The sequence below is a fragment of the Balaenoptera ricei genome, chromosome 2 (genome assembly GCF_028023285.1).
Source record: "Balaenoptera ricei isolate mBalRic1 chromosome 2, mBalRic1.hap2, whole genome shotgun sequence".
Taxonomy (NCBI): Eukaryota; Metazoa; Chordata; class Mammalia; order Artiodactyla; family Balaenopteridae; genus Balaenoptera; species Balaenoptera ricei.
In genome coordinates this window covers 55,343,711-55,357,779 of record NC_082640.1, presented here as the reverse complement: position 1 = coordinate 55,357,779, position 14,069 = coordinate 55,343,711, and the positions used below count along the sequence as shown (strand labels likewise).

At 55.3% G+C, this 14,069-nt stretch overlaps 8 non-coding genes across 8 annotated transcripts; all 8 read right to left on the bottom strand.

Moving 5' to 3' along the window:
• Positions 1–196: 196 nt before the first annotated feature.
• LOC132360975 (small nucleolar RNA SNORD116) lies at positions 197–288 on the bottom strand. Its single transcript, XR_009501292.1, has one exon. It is a non-coding gene; the product is annotated as a small nucleolar RNA SNORD116 (small nucleolar RNA).
• A 389-nt stretch (positions 289–677) lies between these two features.
• On the bottom strand, positions 678–769 carry LOC132361286 (small nucleolar RNA SNORD116). Its single transcript, XR_009501591.1, has one exon. It is a non-coding gene; the product is annotated as a small nucleolar RNA SNORD116 (small nucleolar RNA).
• Positions 770–3,217: 2,448 nt separating this feature from the next.
• Positions 3,218–3,309, bottom strand: LOC132361564 (small nucleolar RNA SNORD116). The gene has a single exon (XR_009501843.1). It is a non-coding gene; the product is annotated as a small nucleolar RNA SNORD116 (small nucleolar RNA).
• Positions 3,310–5,738: 2,429 nt separating this feature from the next.
• LOC132360974 (small nucleolar RNA SNORD116) lies at positions 5,739–5,830 on the bottom strand. The gene has a single exon (XR_009501291.1). It is a non-coding gene; the product is annotated as a small nucleolar RNA SNORD116 (small nucleolar RNA).
• Positions 5,831–6,219: 389 nt separating this feature from the next.
• Positions 6,220–6,311, bottom strand: LOC132361285 (small nucleolar RNA SNORD116). Its single transcript, XR_009501590.1, has one exon. It is a non-coding gene; the product is annotated as a small nucleolar RNA SNORD116 (small nucleolar RNA).
• Positions 6,312–8,758: 2,447 nt separating this feature from the next.
• LOC132361563 (small nucleolar RNA SNORD116) lies at positions 8,759–8,850 on the bottom strand. The gene has a single exon (XR_009501842.1). It is a non-coding gene; the product is annotated as a small nucleolar RNA SNORD116 (small nucleolar RNA).
• Positions 8,851–11,279: 2,429 nt separating this feature from the next.
• Positions 11,280–11,371, bottom strand: LOC132360973 (small nucleolar RNA SNORD116). The gene has a single exon (XR_009501290.1). It is a non-coding gene; the product is annotated as a small nucleolar RNA SNORD116 (small nucleolar RNA).
• A 389-nt stretch (positions 11,372–11,760) lies between these two features.
• On the bottom strand, positions 11,761–11,852 carry LOC132361284 (small nucleolar RNA SNORD116). Its single transcript, XR_009501589.1, has one exon. It is a non-coding gene; the product is annotated as a small nucleolar RNA SNORD116 (small nucleolar RNA).
• Between the last annotated feature and the right edge of the window lie 2,217 nt (positions 11,853–14,069).

The following is a 14,069-nucleotide window of genomic DNA, read 5'->3' as shown; positions in this document are numbered from 1 at the left end:
GGCTAGACTCAGGTGCCCAGAGACGTCAAGTTGTCCTTAGCCTTCCCACGTAGATGGACATCCCAGGCTCCTTTCCACATGGCTCTTTCTGCACGAGAAGCCCGCCACCCTCCACTTGAACAATGTTGCTGCGCACGCCCACAGTAGCAAATGCAACATGGACCTCTCCCTAATTTTCCTTTGGGAGCCACGTGCTGGACCTCAGTTAGGATGAGAAGACGGTAGGTATTGCTCATTCATTCTGTTTAGATTTCCAAGGAATGCATTTATGGGAGTCCTCACTGATCCACGCTCCTGCTCAAAGGCTGGACGTGCAAAGTCGCGGACTGTCAGCAAGCTCAATCCTCTCAGCAGTAGGGAGCGGCCAGACTCGAGCCACGGGGCAGGAAGTGCACCCACGTCTCAGGGCATCGGAGCTCGGGTGCCCCAGGAAGAGCCCAGAATGTGACGGTGTAGTCTCGTGGCACAAGTCCCCGTGGCCAAACTTCTAGGTTTCTTCAAAGAAGTTCCGTTTACCCCCACAAGGTTCCTACCAGGAACCTTGTCGAGCCAGAGGCGATGCCCTTGGATCACACAGAAAGCTATTGGCATCGGAGATATTCCAATGCCCAAACTGGCAGGGCAAACCCTTGCAGCAACTGGGTTACTTGCCCTGGCGCCTTGTATTTTCGCCCCCAGGCCCGTCAGTGACATGACCGCGGAGAAACCTGAGACCCATTCATTTGTTCAGAGTTCCAAGCAGTGCATTTATGGGAGTCATCATCAATCCACCTGCTCAAAGGCTGCACGTTCAAAGTCGCAGGCTCCACTGCGGGGCAGCCACCGATCTCAATCATGTCAGCAGTCAGGAGTGGCCAGAGGCGACCCACGGGGCTGCAAATGGAGCTAAGGATCATGGCATCAGATCTGGGGTTCCCCTGCAAGAGCCAAGAAGGTGAGGGTGTAGTCTCAGTGCACAAGTCCCCGTGGCCAAACATCTAGGTTTCTGCAAAGAAGTTCCACTCACCACCACAAGGTTCCTACGAGGAGCCTCAAGGACTTCACGCCAAAACCACGCTGAGACTCTTTTGCCTTGACTTGCCTCACCTTGCCGCACTCTCCTCACTTCGCCAGGTATCATGGACTGTACAGAGGGCCCAATGCTGCTGCAGGTGTTTGTTCCCTGGCACTCCACCACATGCCTCAGGGTGACAGAACACAGGGATGTTTGAGAAAAGTGAACGGGCGCACAGAGGCAAAGGGTGATACCGCCCACCGACGTGCGCTATATCTCCCCTCAACATTTCATTTGCAGTCCATCATGTCTGTGTGTCCACAGCCAAACGTGAATGCATCGTGGCACAGATGCCTTCAGAGCGCACGGGCATCAGCACAAAGAGCACAGTCGTCCATCAACGCCCCGGTATGGGCCTTGAACTTTCCTGCCTGAGCCACCTCCCCGCCGACACAGCATAAGGATGTCATCCTGAACTGCTGAGACACCCTCAGGGGAACTGGGATTACTCAGCGTAAGAGCCACTGCCCTCTGGGGAACCAAACCACTCCTGGCGCATACGCTTCCACACAATGGATTCACCCGCAAGGGGAAATGTGGTCCCTGAGATCTTCCACAAGGGAACGGCCCTTGGCCAAATGGGACGACCTCCAACAAAAGCAGCTTGTAGGGACCGGTGACAAAACGCACCAGAGGAACTCCTGGACTGAACAATGGAGATTCACCTGCAGCCAGACTTCCTGGCCTGCTGCCAAGACTGGCAACCTACCCTTGGCCCACACACAAAGCTAATGGCATCGGAACCATTCCGACGCCCAACGTGGCGGGGCAAACCCTTGCAGCAATTGTGTAACTTGCAGTGGTGTCTGGTACTTTCACCCTCTGGGCCCATCAGTGACGTGACATTGGGGAAACCCTGAGGCCCAGGTCCTCTACAAGCAACTTGTTACCCACAGCCATGCAACGACAGAACCCAGACAACAGCCTAGACACTTGAACCGGTATGACTTGTCTAGCCTGTGGCCAGGCTCGCCGGTTACCACAGTCTCGACGCACCAGCGGGTGGCAGGAAAAATGACACCCACACCACACATCCTCTCCTGCCCTTAAACCTGCAGCCTTTCCTTGGCAGCCAACTCCCTTGTTTCTGCACGGTGGCACCCAATGACCTCCGGGTAGAGCTCCAATCCTCAGGGAACGCTATGTGGGCCGGGTATAGAAACGATGCCTGGCTGTCCTCAGGAACACCTTCACATCTTCAACACAGGGGGAACGTGGTCAGACAGGGCCAAAACACCCCAAGGCCTCCAAATCGGCCCCCATGAGAAGACACCATACTGTGCCATGAAGGCAACCATTCGCTGGCACAAGAACCCGCCATGAAGCAAATCGACCAGGGAGAGGAAAGAGGCGGGACAGTCCACAAATGTGCTCCCGTATTCCCTCCCTACACGTGCCTCCAGATGCTCCTGAGGGAATCCCAAATGTGTTCCGGGAACCCCATGGCCACCGTCGATCTATCCACCCACCAGTAAACCTGTGGGCTTAGCCAGCCATCTCACGTGTCTCTTTCACTCGCCTTGCCTTACTCTCTCTCCACCGGGATCCCAACGTGTCACGGCAAGATGCCAGAGCCACCCCTCACCAAAGAAGCTTGCCGTGACCAAGTTTGACTAAGGCATTTTCCAGCCCCTTCACACAGCACACACAAGCAGGACACAACCCGAGGAGGAGCCATCAGATTGGCCAAACTCCCAGGAACAGTGGCCCATTTGATTTCTCCCCTCATCAGGAGAAACCTAAACTGCATCTGGTCTCCCAAGCAGAACATGACAAAGAAGCCTGCCCTAGGCCTGGAATCCTGTTCTGACCCTGAGCCTACAGACTTCTGTTTCTTTGAGGCCACAAGGCAATGACCAGCAGGTGGGGGCAGCCTGTAGAACTCAAGTGCAGGTGGCAGGACGAGCAATGGCTCACGCTTCCTCTCCTACCTGCATGCTGAACCGTGGCAGGGGACAGAAGTCCTGGCTAGACCAAGGAACCCAGAGTCGGCACGCTGTCCCAAGCCTTCCCACCTGGATTGGCATCCCAGGCTCCTTTCCCAATGGCTCTTCTCCCCAGGAGATGACCACAACCCTCAACTTGAACAACGTGGCTGTAGACACCCACGGCCGCAAATGCAACGTGAACCTCTCCCTACTTTCCTTTGGGGAGCCACGTGCTGGACCTCAGTTCCAACGAGGAGACGGTAGGGATTTCTCACTCATTTTGTTCAGATTTCCAAGGAATGCATTTGTGGGAGTCATCATCGATCCAAGCACATGCTCAAACGGTGGACATGCAAAGTTGCAGATTCCACCATGGGACGGCCAGCGAGCTGAATCATATCAGCGTTACGGAAGTGGCCAGCAGAGCCGAGCCACGGGTCAGGAAATGCAGCCAGTTCTCAGGGCATCAAAGCTCGTGTTCCCCGAGAAAAGACCAGAAGGTGAGGGTGTAGCCCCGGTGCACACGTTCCCATCGCCAAACCTTTAGGTTTAGCAAAGAAGTGTCGCTTACCGCAACAAGGGTTAAAGCAGGATCCTCATGGAATGCACGCCAACACCCCTCTGAGACTCCTTCGGCTGGCCTCGCCTTGCCACACCGTCCTCACTTCAACGGGTATCAGGGATTATACGGATGGCCCCAGGCTGCTGCTGGCATTCCTTCCCTGGCATTCCACCTGGCTCGGGGTGAGAGAACACACGCATGCTTGAGGAGGGTGCACAGGCGCACCGAGGGAAAGGGCGATACCACCCAGCATTGTGTGTTCTATCTCTCCTCAACATTTCATTTACTGTCCATCTTGCCTGTGTGTCCGCAGGCAAACGTGAAAGCATCGTGGCACTGGCGCCTTCAGAGCGTGCGGCCATCAGGACAAAGAGTGCCACCGACCAACAACCCCCTGGTCTCGGGCCCTGAAATTCCTCTCCTGAGCAATCTGCCCTCCATCACAGCAAAAGGATGTCTTCCTGATCCCCTGAGACACCCTCAGGACAACTGTGCCCCCTCAGCCTAAGAGCAAGTGCCCTCTATGGGAACAAACACGCGTTTGGCCCTTATGATTAAACACAGTGGACACGCCCTCAAGGGGAGAGATCTTCCATAAGGGAAGGGCCCTTGGCTGAATAAGACGACCTCCATCAAAAGCGGCTCGAAGGGACCCGTGACAAAGGGCACCTGAAGAACCCCTGGACTGATCAAGGGAGACTCACCAGCAGGCATACTTCCTGGTCTCCTGCCAAGCCAGAGGAACTTCCCTAGGACCGCAACCAAAGCTAATGGCAAGGGAGCCATTCCAATGCCCAAAATGGCGGGCCAAACACTTGCAGCAACTGGGTAACTTATCGTAGCACCTTGCACATTCGCATTCTTCCCTTCAAGGACAAGACCTTGGAGAAACCATGAGACCCAGGTCCTCCAGAACCAACGTGTCACCCACAGCCGTGCAATGAGAGAACGCACCCAACATCCTGGACCCTTGAACCGGCATGGCTTCTCTGGCTTGAAGCCATGCATGCTGGAGATCACAGGCTCGCAGCACCAGAAGGTGGCAGGACAAAATGACCCCTGCAGCACACATTCACTCCAGCCCTTAAACCTGTAGCGTTGCCTTGGCGGCCGACTCCCTTCTTACTGCATGGTTGGGCCCAAAGACCTCGGGGAAGAGCTCCAAACCTCAGGGAATGCTATGCCGACCTGGTATAGCAATGACGCTGGGCTGTCCTAAGGAACACCTTAACATCCTCAACATAGGGGCAATGAGGCCACACAGGGACAAAACATCCCAACGGCTCCAAATCGGTCCCAGTGAGAAGACACCATACTGTGCCGTGAAGGCACCATTCGCTGGAACAAGGACCCGCCGTGAAGCACATTGAGAAAGGAGAGGAAAAGGTTGGGATGGTCCACGAATGTGCACCTGTATTCCTTCCCTACACGGGGCTCCAAATGCTCCTGAAGATATCCCAAAAGAGTTCCGGGAACCCTATGTCCACCGACATATCCACCCATACCGATCTATCCACCCAACAGTAAGCCTGTGGGCTTAGTCAACACTCTCCCGTGTATTTCCCGCTTGCCTTGCCTTGCTCTCTCCACCAGGATCCAAACGAATCCACCCCTCACCTAAGTAGCTTGATATCCCCTGGATTTGCCTAAGGCACTTTCCAAACTCTCCACACACAACACACAAGCAGGACACAACCCAAGGAGGCGCCATCAGCGTCGCCCAAATCCCGGGGACAGTGGCCCATTTGATTTCCCCCGACCATCAGGGCAAACCTAAACTATATCCCACCTCCCAAGCTGAACATGACATAGACGCCTGGCCTGGCCAGGACTCCTTCTCTGACCCTGAGTGCAGAGACTTCTGTTTCCTTGCGGGAACAAGGCAACGACCTGAGCTTGAGGGTGGCCTGTAGATCTCAATGGCAAGCCAGAGGAGTACCAGTGGCTCACGCTTCCTTTCGCACCCGCACGCTGACCGCGGCAGGGGATAGCAGTTCTGGCTAGACTCAGGTGCCCAGAGACGTCAAGTTGTCCTTAGCCTTCCCACGTAGATGGACATCCCAGGCTCCTTTCCACATGGCTCTTTCTGCACGAGAAGCCCGCCACCCTCCACTTGAACAATGTTGCTGCGCACGCCCACAGTAGCAAATGCAACATGGACCTCTCCCTAATTTTCCTTTGGGAGCCACGTGCTGGACCTCAGTTAGGATGAGAAGACGGTAGGTATTGCTCATTCATTCTGTTTAGATTTCCAAGGAATGCATTTATGGGAGTCCTCACTGATCCACGCTCCTGCTCAAAGGCTGGACGTGCAAAGTCGCGGACTGTCAGCAAGCTCAATCCTCTCAGCAGTAGGGAGCGGCCAGACTCGAGCCACGGGGCAGGAAGTGCACCCACGTCTCAGGGCATCGGAGCTCGGGTGCCCCAGGAAGAGCCCAGAATGTGACGGTGTAGTCTCGTGGCACAAGTCCCCGTGGCCAAACTTCTAGGTTTCTTCAAAGAAGTTCCGTTTACCCCCACAAGGTTCCTACCAGGAACCTTGTCGAGCCAGAGGCGATGCCCTTGGATCACACAGAAAGCTATTGGCATCGGAGATATTCCAATGCCCAAACTGGCAGGGCAAACCCTTGCAGCAACTGGGTTACTTGCCCTGGCGCCTTGTATTTTCGCCCCCAGGCCCGTCAGTGACATGACCGCGGAGAAACCTGAGACCCATTCATTTGTTCAGAGTTCCAAGCAGTGCATTTATGGGAGTCATCATCAATCCACCTGCTCAAAGGCTGCACGTTCAAAGTCGCAGGCTCCACTGCGGGGCAGCCACCGATCTCAATCATGTCAGCAGTCAGGAGTGGCCAGAGGCGACCCACGGGGCTGCAAATGGAGCTAAGGATCATGGCATCAGATCTGGGGTTCCCCTGCAAGAGCCAAGAAGGTGAGGGTGTAGTCTCAGTGCACAAGTCCCCGTGGCCAAACATCTAGGTTTCTGCAAAGAAGTTCCACTCACCACCACAAGGTTCCTACGAGGAGCCTCAAGGACTTCACGCCAAAACCACGCTGAGACTCTTTTGCCTTGACTTGCCTCACCTTGCCGCACTCTCCTCACTTCGCCAGGTATCATGGACTATACAGAGGGCCCAATGCTGCTGCAGGTGTTTGTTCCCTGGCACTCCACCACATGCCTCAGGGTGACAGAACACAGGGATGTTTGAGAAAAGTGAACGGGCGCACAGAGGCAAAGGGTGATACCGCCCACCGACGTGCGCTATATCTCCCCTCAACATTTCATTTGCAGTCCATCATGTCTGTGTGTCCACAGCCAAACGTGAATGCATCGTGGCACAGATGCCTTCAGAGCGCACGGGCATCAGCACAAAGAGCACAGTCGTCCATCAACGCCCCGGTATGGGCCTTGAACTTTCCTGCCTGAGCCACCTCCCCGCCGACACAGCATAAGGATGTCATCCTGAACTGCTGAGACACCCTCAGGGGAACTGGGATTACTCAGCGTAAAAGCCACTGCCCTCTGGGGAACCAAACCACTCCTGGCGCATACGCTTCCACACAATGGATTCACCCTCAAGGGGAAATGTGGTCCCTGAGATCTTCCACAAGGGAACAGCCTTGGCCAAATGGGACGACCTCCAACAAAAGCAGCTTGTAGGGACCGGTGACAAAACGCACCAGAGGAACTCCTGGACTGAACAATGGAGATTCACCTGCAGCCAGACTTCCTGGCCTGCTGCCAAGACTGGCAACCTACCCTTGGCCCACACACAAAGCTAATGGCATCGGAACCATTCCGACGCCCAACGTGGCGGGGCAAACCCTTGCAGCAATTGTGTAACTTGCAGTGGTGTCTGGTACTTTCACCCTCTGGGCCCATCAGTGACGTGACATTGGGGAAACCCTGAGGCCCAGGTCCTCTACAAGCAACTTGTTACCCACAGCCATGCAACGACAGAACCCAGACAACAGCCTAGACACTTGAACCGGTATGACTTGTCTAGCCTGTGGCCAGGCTCGCCGGTTACCACAGTCTCGACGCACCAGCGGGTGGCAGGAAAAATGACACCCACACCACACATCCTCTCCTGCCCTTAAACCTGCAGCCTTTCCTTGGCAGCCAACTCCCTTGTTTCTGCACGGTGGCACCCAATGACCTCCGGGTAGAGCTCCAATCCTCAGGGAACGCTATGTGGGCCGGGTATAGAAACGATGCCTGGCTGTCCTCAGGAACACCTTCACATCTTCAACACAGGGGGAACGTGGTCAGACAGGGCCAAAACACCCCAAGGCCTCCAAATCGGCCCCCATGAGAAGACACCATACTGTGCCATGAAGGCAACCATTCGCTGGCACAAGAACCCGCCATGAAGCAAATCGACCAGGGAGAGGAAAGAGGCGGGACAGTCCACAAATGTGCTCCCGTATTCCCTCCCTACACGTGCCTCCAGATGCTCCTGAGGGAATCCCAAATGTGTTCCGGGAACCCCATGGCCACCGTCGATCTATCCACCCACCAGTAAACCTGTGGGCTTAGCCAGCCATCTCACGTGGCTCTTTCACTCGCCTTGCCTTACTCTCTCTCCACCGGGATCCCAACGTGTCACGGCAAGATGCCAGAGCCACCCCTCACCAAAGAAGCTTGCCGTGACCAAGTTTGACTAAGGCATTTTCCAGCCCCTTCACACAGCACACACAAGCAGGACACAACCCGAGGAGGAGCCATCAGATTGGCCAAACTCCCAGGAACAGTGGCCCATTTGATTTCTCCCCTCAGCAGGAGAAACCTAAACTGCATCTGGTCTCCCAAGCAGAACATGACAAAGAAGCCTGCCCTAGGCCTGGAATCCTGTTCTGACCCTGAGCCTACAGACTTCTGTTTCTTTGAGGCCACAAGGCAATGACCAGCAGGTGGGGGCAGCCTGTAGAACTCAAGTGCAGGTGGCAGGACGAGCAATGGCTCACGCTTCCTCTCCTACCTGCATGCTGAACCGTGGCAGGGGACAGCAGTCCTGGCTAGACCAAGGAACCCAGAGACGGCACGCTGTCCCAAGCCTTCCCACCTGGATTGGCATCCCAGGCTCCTTTCCCAATGGCTCTTCTCCCCAGGAGATGACCACAACCCTCAACTTGAACAACGTGGCTGTAGACACCCACGGCCGCAAATGCAACGTGAACCTCTCCCTACTTTCCTTTGGGGAGCCACGTGCTGGACCTCAGTTCCAACGAGGAGACGGTAGGGATTTCTCACTCATTTTGTTCAGATTTCCAAGGAATGCATTTGTGGGAGTCATCATCGATCCAAGCACATGCTCAAACGGTGGACATGCAAAGTTGCAGATTCCACCATGGGACGGCCAGCGAGCTGAATCATATCAGCGTTACGGAAGTGGCCAGCAGAGCCGAGCCACGGGTCAGGAAATGCAGCCAGTTCTCAGGGCATCAAAGCTCGTGTTCCCCGAGAAAAGACCAGAAGGTGAGGGTGTAGCCCCGGTGCACACGTTCCCATCGCCAAACCTTTAGGTTTAGCAAAGAAGTGTCGCTTACCGCAACAAGGGTTAAAGCAGGATCCTCATGGAATGCACGCCAACACCCCTCTGAGACTCCTTCGGCTGGCCTCGCCTTGCCACACCGTCCTCACTTCAACGGGTATCAGGGATTATACGGATGGCCCCAGGCTGCTGCTGGCATTCCTTCCCTGGCATTCCACCTGGCTCGGGGTGAGAGAACACACGCATGCTTGAGGAGGGTGCACAGGCGCACCGAGGGAAAGGGCGATACCACCCAGCATTGTGTGTTCTATCTCTCCTCAACATTTCATTTACTGTCCATCTTGCCTGTGTGTCCGCAGGCAAACGTGAAAGCATCGTGGCACTGGCGCCTTCAGAGCGTGCGGCCATCAGGACAAAGAGTGCCACCGACCAACAACCCCCTGGTCTCGGGCCCTGAAATTCCTCTCCTGAGCAATCTGCCCTCCATCACAGCAAAAGGATGTCTTCCTGATCCCCTGAGACACCCTCAGGACAACTGTGCCCCCTCAGCCTAAGAGCAAGTGCCCTCTATGGGAACAAACACGCGTTTGGCCCTTATGATTAAACACAGTGGACACGCCCTCAAGGGGAGAGATCTTCCATAAGGGAAGGGCCCTTGGCTGAATAAGACGACCTCCATCAAAAGCGGCTCGAAGGGACCCGTGACAAAGGGCACCTGAAGAACCCCTGGACTGATCAAGGGAGACTCACCAGCAGGCATACTTCCTGGTCTCCTGCCAAGCCAGAGGAACTTCCCTAGGACCGCAACCAAAGCTAATGGCAAGGGAGCCATTCCAATGCCCAAAATGGCGGGCCAAACACTTGCAGCAACTGGGTAACTTATCGTAGCACCTTGCACATTCGCATTCTTCCCTTCAAGGACAAGACCTTGGAGAAACCATGAGACCCAGGTCCTCCAGAACCAACGTGTCACCCACAGCCGTGCAATGAGAGAACGCACCCAACATCCTGGACCCTTGAACCGGCATGGCTTCTCTGGCTTGAAGCCATGCATGCTGGAGATCACAGGCTCGCAGCACCAGAAGGTGGCAGGACAAAATGACCCCTGCAGCACACATTCACTCCAGCCCTTAAACCTGTAGCGTTGCCTTGGCGGCCGACTCCCTTCTTACTGCATGGTTGGGCCCAAAGACCTCCGGGAAGAGCTCCAAACCTCAGGGAATGCTATGCCGACCTGGTATAGCAATGACGCTGGGCTGTCCTAAGGAACACCTTAACATCCTCAACATAGGGGCAATGAGGCCACACAGGGACAAAACATCCCAACGGCTCCAAATCGGTCCCAGTGAGAAGACACCATACTGTGCCGTGAAGGCACCATTCGCTGGAACAAGGACCCGCCGTGAAGCACATTGAGAAAGGAGAGGAAAAGGTTGGGATGGTCCACGAATGTGCACCTGTATTCCTTCCCTACACGGGGCTCCAAATGCTCCTGAAGATATCCCAAAAGAGTTCCGGGAACCCTATGTCCACCGACATATCCACCCATACCGATCTATCCACCCAACAGTAAGCCTGTGGGCTTAGTCAACACTCTCCCGTGTATTTCCCGCTTGCCTTGCCTTGCTCTCTCCACCAGGATCCAAACGAATCCACCCCTCACCTAAGTAGCTTGATATCCCCTGGATTTGCCTAAGGCACTTTCCAAACTCTCCACACACAACACACAAGCAGGACACAACCCAAGGAGGCGCCATCAGCGTCGCCCAAATCCCGGGGACAGTGGCCCATTTGATTTCCCCCGACCATCAGGGCAAACCTAAACTATATCCCACCTCCCAAGCTGAACATGACATAGACGCCTGGCCTGGCCAGGACTCCTTCTCTGACCCTGAGTGCAGAGACTTCTGTTTCCTTGCGGGAACAAGGCAACGACCTGAGCTTGAGGGTGGCCTGTAGATCTCAATGGCAAGCCAGAGGAGTACCAGTGGCTCACGCTTCCTTTCGCACCCGCACGCTGACCGCGGCAGGGGATAGCAGTTCTGGCTAGACTCAGGTGCCCAGAGACGTCAAGTTGTCCTTAGCCTTCCCACGTAGATGGACATCCCAGGCTCCTTTCCACATGGCTCTTTCTGCACGAGAAGCCCGCCACCCTCCACTTGAACAATGTTGCTGCGCACGCCCACAGTAGCAAATGCAACATGGACCTCTCCCTAATTTTCCTTTGGGAGCCACGTGCTGGACCTCAGTTAGGATGAGAAGACGGTAGGTATTGCTCATTCATTCTGTTTAGATTTCCAAGGAATGCATTTATGGGAGTCCTCACTGATCCACGCTCCTGCTCAAAGGCTGGACGTGCAAAGTCGCGGACTGTCAGCAAGCTCAATCCTCTCAGCAGTAGGGAGCGGCCAGACTCGAGCCACGGGGCAGGAAGTGCACCCACGTCTCAGGGCATCGGAGCTCGGGTGCCCCAGGAAGAGCCCAGAATGTGACGGTGTAGTCTCGTGGCACAAGTCCCCGTGGCCAAACTTCTAGGTTTCTTCAAAGAAGTTCCGTTTACCCCCACAAGGTTCCTACCAGGAACCTTGTCGAGCCAGAGGCGATGCCCTTGGATCACACAGAAAGCTATTGGCATCGGAGATATTCCAATGCCCAAACTGGCAGGGCAAACCCTTGCAGCAACTGGGTTACTTGCCCTGGCGCCTTGTATTTTCGCCCCCAGGCCCGTCAGTGACATGACCGCGGAGAAACCTGAGACCCATTCATTTGTTCAGAGTTCCAAGCAGTGCATTTATGGGAGTCATCATCAATCCACCTGCTCAAAGGCTGCACGTTCAAAGTCGCAGGCTCCACTGCGGGGCAGCCACCGATCTCAATCATGTCAGCAGTCAGGAGTGGCCAGAGGCGACCCACGGGGCTGCAAATGGAGCTAAGGATCATGGCATCAGATCTGGGGTTCCCCTGCAAGAGCCAAGAAGGTGAGGGTGTAGTCTCAGTGCACAAGTCCCCGTGGCCAAACATCTAGGTTTCTGCAAAGAAGTTCCACTCACCACCACAAGGTTCCTACGAGGAGCCTCAAGGACTTCACGCCAAAACCACGCTGAGACTCTTTTGCCTTGACTTGCCTCACCTTGCCGCACTCTCCTCACTTCGCCAGGTATCATGGACTATACAGAGGGCCCAATGCTGCTGCAGGTGTTTGTTCCCTGGCACTCCACCACATGCCTCAGGGTGACAGAACACAGGGATGTTTGAGAAAAGTGAACGGGCGCACAGAGGCAAAGGGTGATACCGCCCACCGACGTGCGCTATATCTCCCCTCAACATTTCATTTGCAGTCCATCATGTCTGTGTGTCCACAGCCAAACGTGAATGCATCGTGGCACAGATGCCTTCAGAGCGCACGGGCATCAGCACAAAGAGCACAGTCGTCCATCAACGCCCCGGTATGGGCCTTGAACTTTCCTGCCTGAGCCACCTCCCCGCCGACACAGCATAAGGATGTCATCCTGAACTGCTGAGACACCCTCAGGGGAACTGGGATTACTCAGCGTAAGAGCCACTGCCCTCTGGGGAACCAAACCACTCCTGGCGCATACGCTTCCACAGAATGGATTCACCCGCAAGGGGAAATGTGGTCCCTGAGATCTTCCACAAGGGAACGGCCCTTGGCCAAATGGGACGACCTCCAACAAAAGCAGCTTGTAGGGACCGGTGACAAAACGCACCAGAGGAACTCCTGGACTGAACAATGGAGATTCACCTGCAGCCAGACTTCCTGGCCTGCTGCCAAGACTGGCAACCTACCCTTGGCCCACACACAAAGCTAATGGCATCGGAACCATTCCGACGCCCAACGTGGCGGGGCAAACCCTTGCAGCAATTGTGTAACTTGCAGTGGTGTCTGGTACTTTCACCCTCTGGGCCCATCAGTGACGTGACATTGGGGAAACCCTGAGGCCCAGGTCCTCTACAAGCAACTTGTTACCCACAGCCATGCAACGACAGAACCCAGACAACAGCCTAGACACTTGAACCGGTATGACTTGTCTAGCCTGTGGCCAGGCTCGCCGGTTACCACAGTCTCGACGCACCAGCGGGTGGCAGGAAAAATGACACCCACACCACACATCCTCTCCTGCCCTTAAACCTGCAGCCTTTCCTTGGCAGCCAACTCCCTTGTTTCTGCACGGTGGCACCCAATGACCTCTGGGTAGAGCTCCAATCCTCAGGGAACGCTATGTGGGCCGGGTATAGAAACGATGCCTGGCTGTCCTCAGGAACACCTTCACATCTTCAACACAGGGGGAACGTGGTCAGACAGGGACAAAACACCCCAAGGCCTCCAAATCGGCCCCCATGAGAAGACACCATACTGTGCCATGAAGGCAACCATTCGCTGGCACAAGAACCCGCCATGAAGCAAATCGACCAGGGAGAGGAAAGAGGCGGGACAGTCCACAAATGTGCTCCCGTATTCCCTCCCTACACGTGCCTCCAGATGCTCCTGAGGGAATCCCAAATGTGTTCCGGGAACCCCATGGCCACCGTCGATCTATCCACCCACCAGTAAACCTGTGGGCTTAGCCAGCCATCTCACGTGGCTCTTTCACTCGCCTTGCCTTACTCTCTCTCCACCGGGATCCCAACGTGTCACGGCAAGATGCCAGAGCCACCCCTCACCAAAGAAGCTTGCCGTGACCAAGTTTGACTAAGGCATTTTCCAGCCCCTTCACACAGCACACACAAGCAGGACACAACCCGAGGAGGAGCCATCAGATTGGCCAAACTCCCAGGAACAGTGGCCCATTTGATTTCTCCCCTCAGCAGGAGAAACCTAAACTGCATCTGGTCTCCCAAGCAGAACATGACAAAGAAGCCTGCCCTAGGCCTGGAATCCTGTTCTGACCCTGAGCCTACAGACTTCTGTTTCTTTGAGGCCACAAGGCAATGACCAGCAGGTGGGGGCAGCCTGTAGAACTCAAGTGCAGGTGGCAGGACGAGCAATGGCTCACGCTTCCTCTCCTACC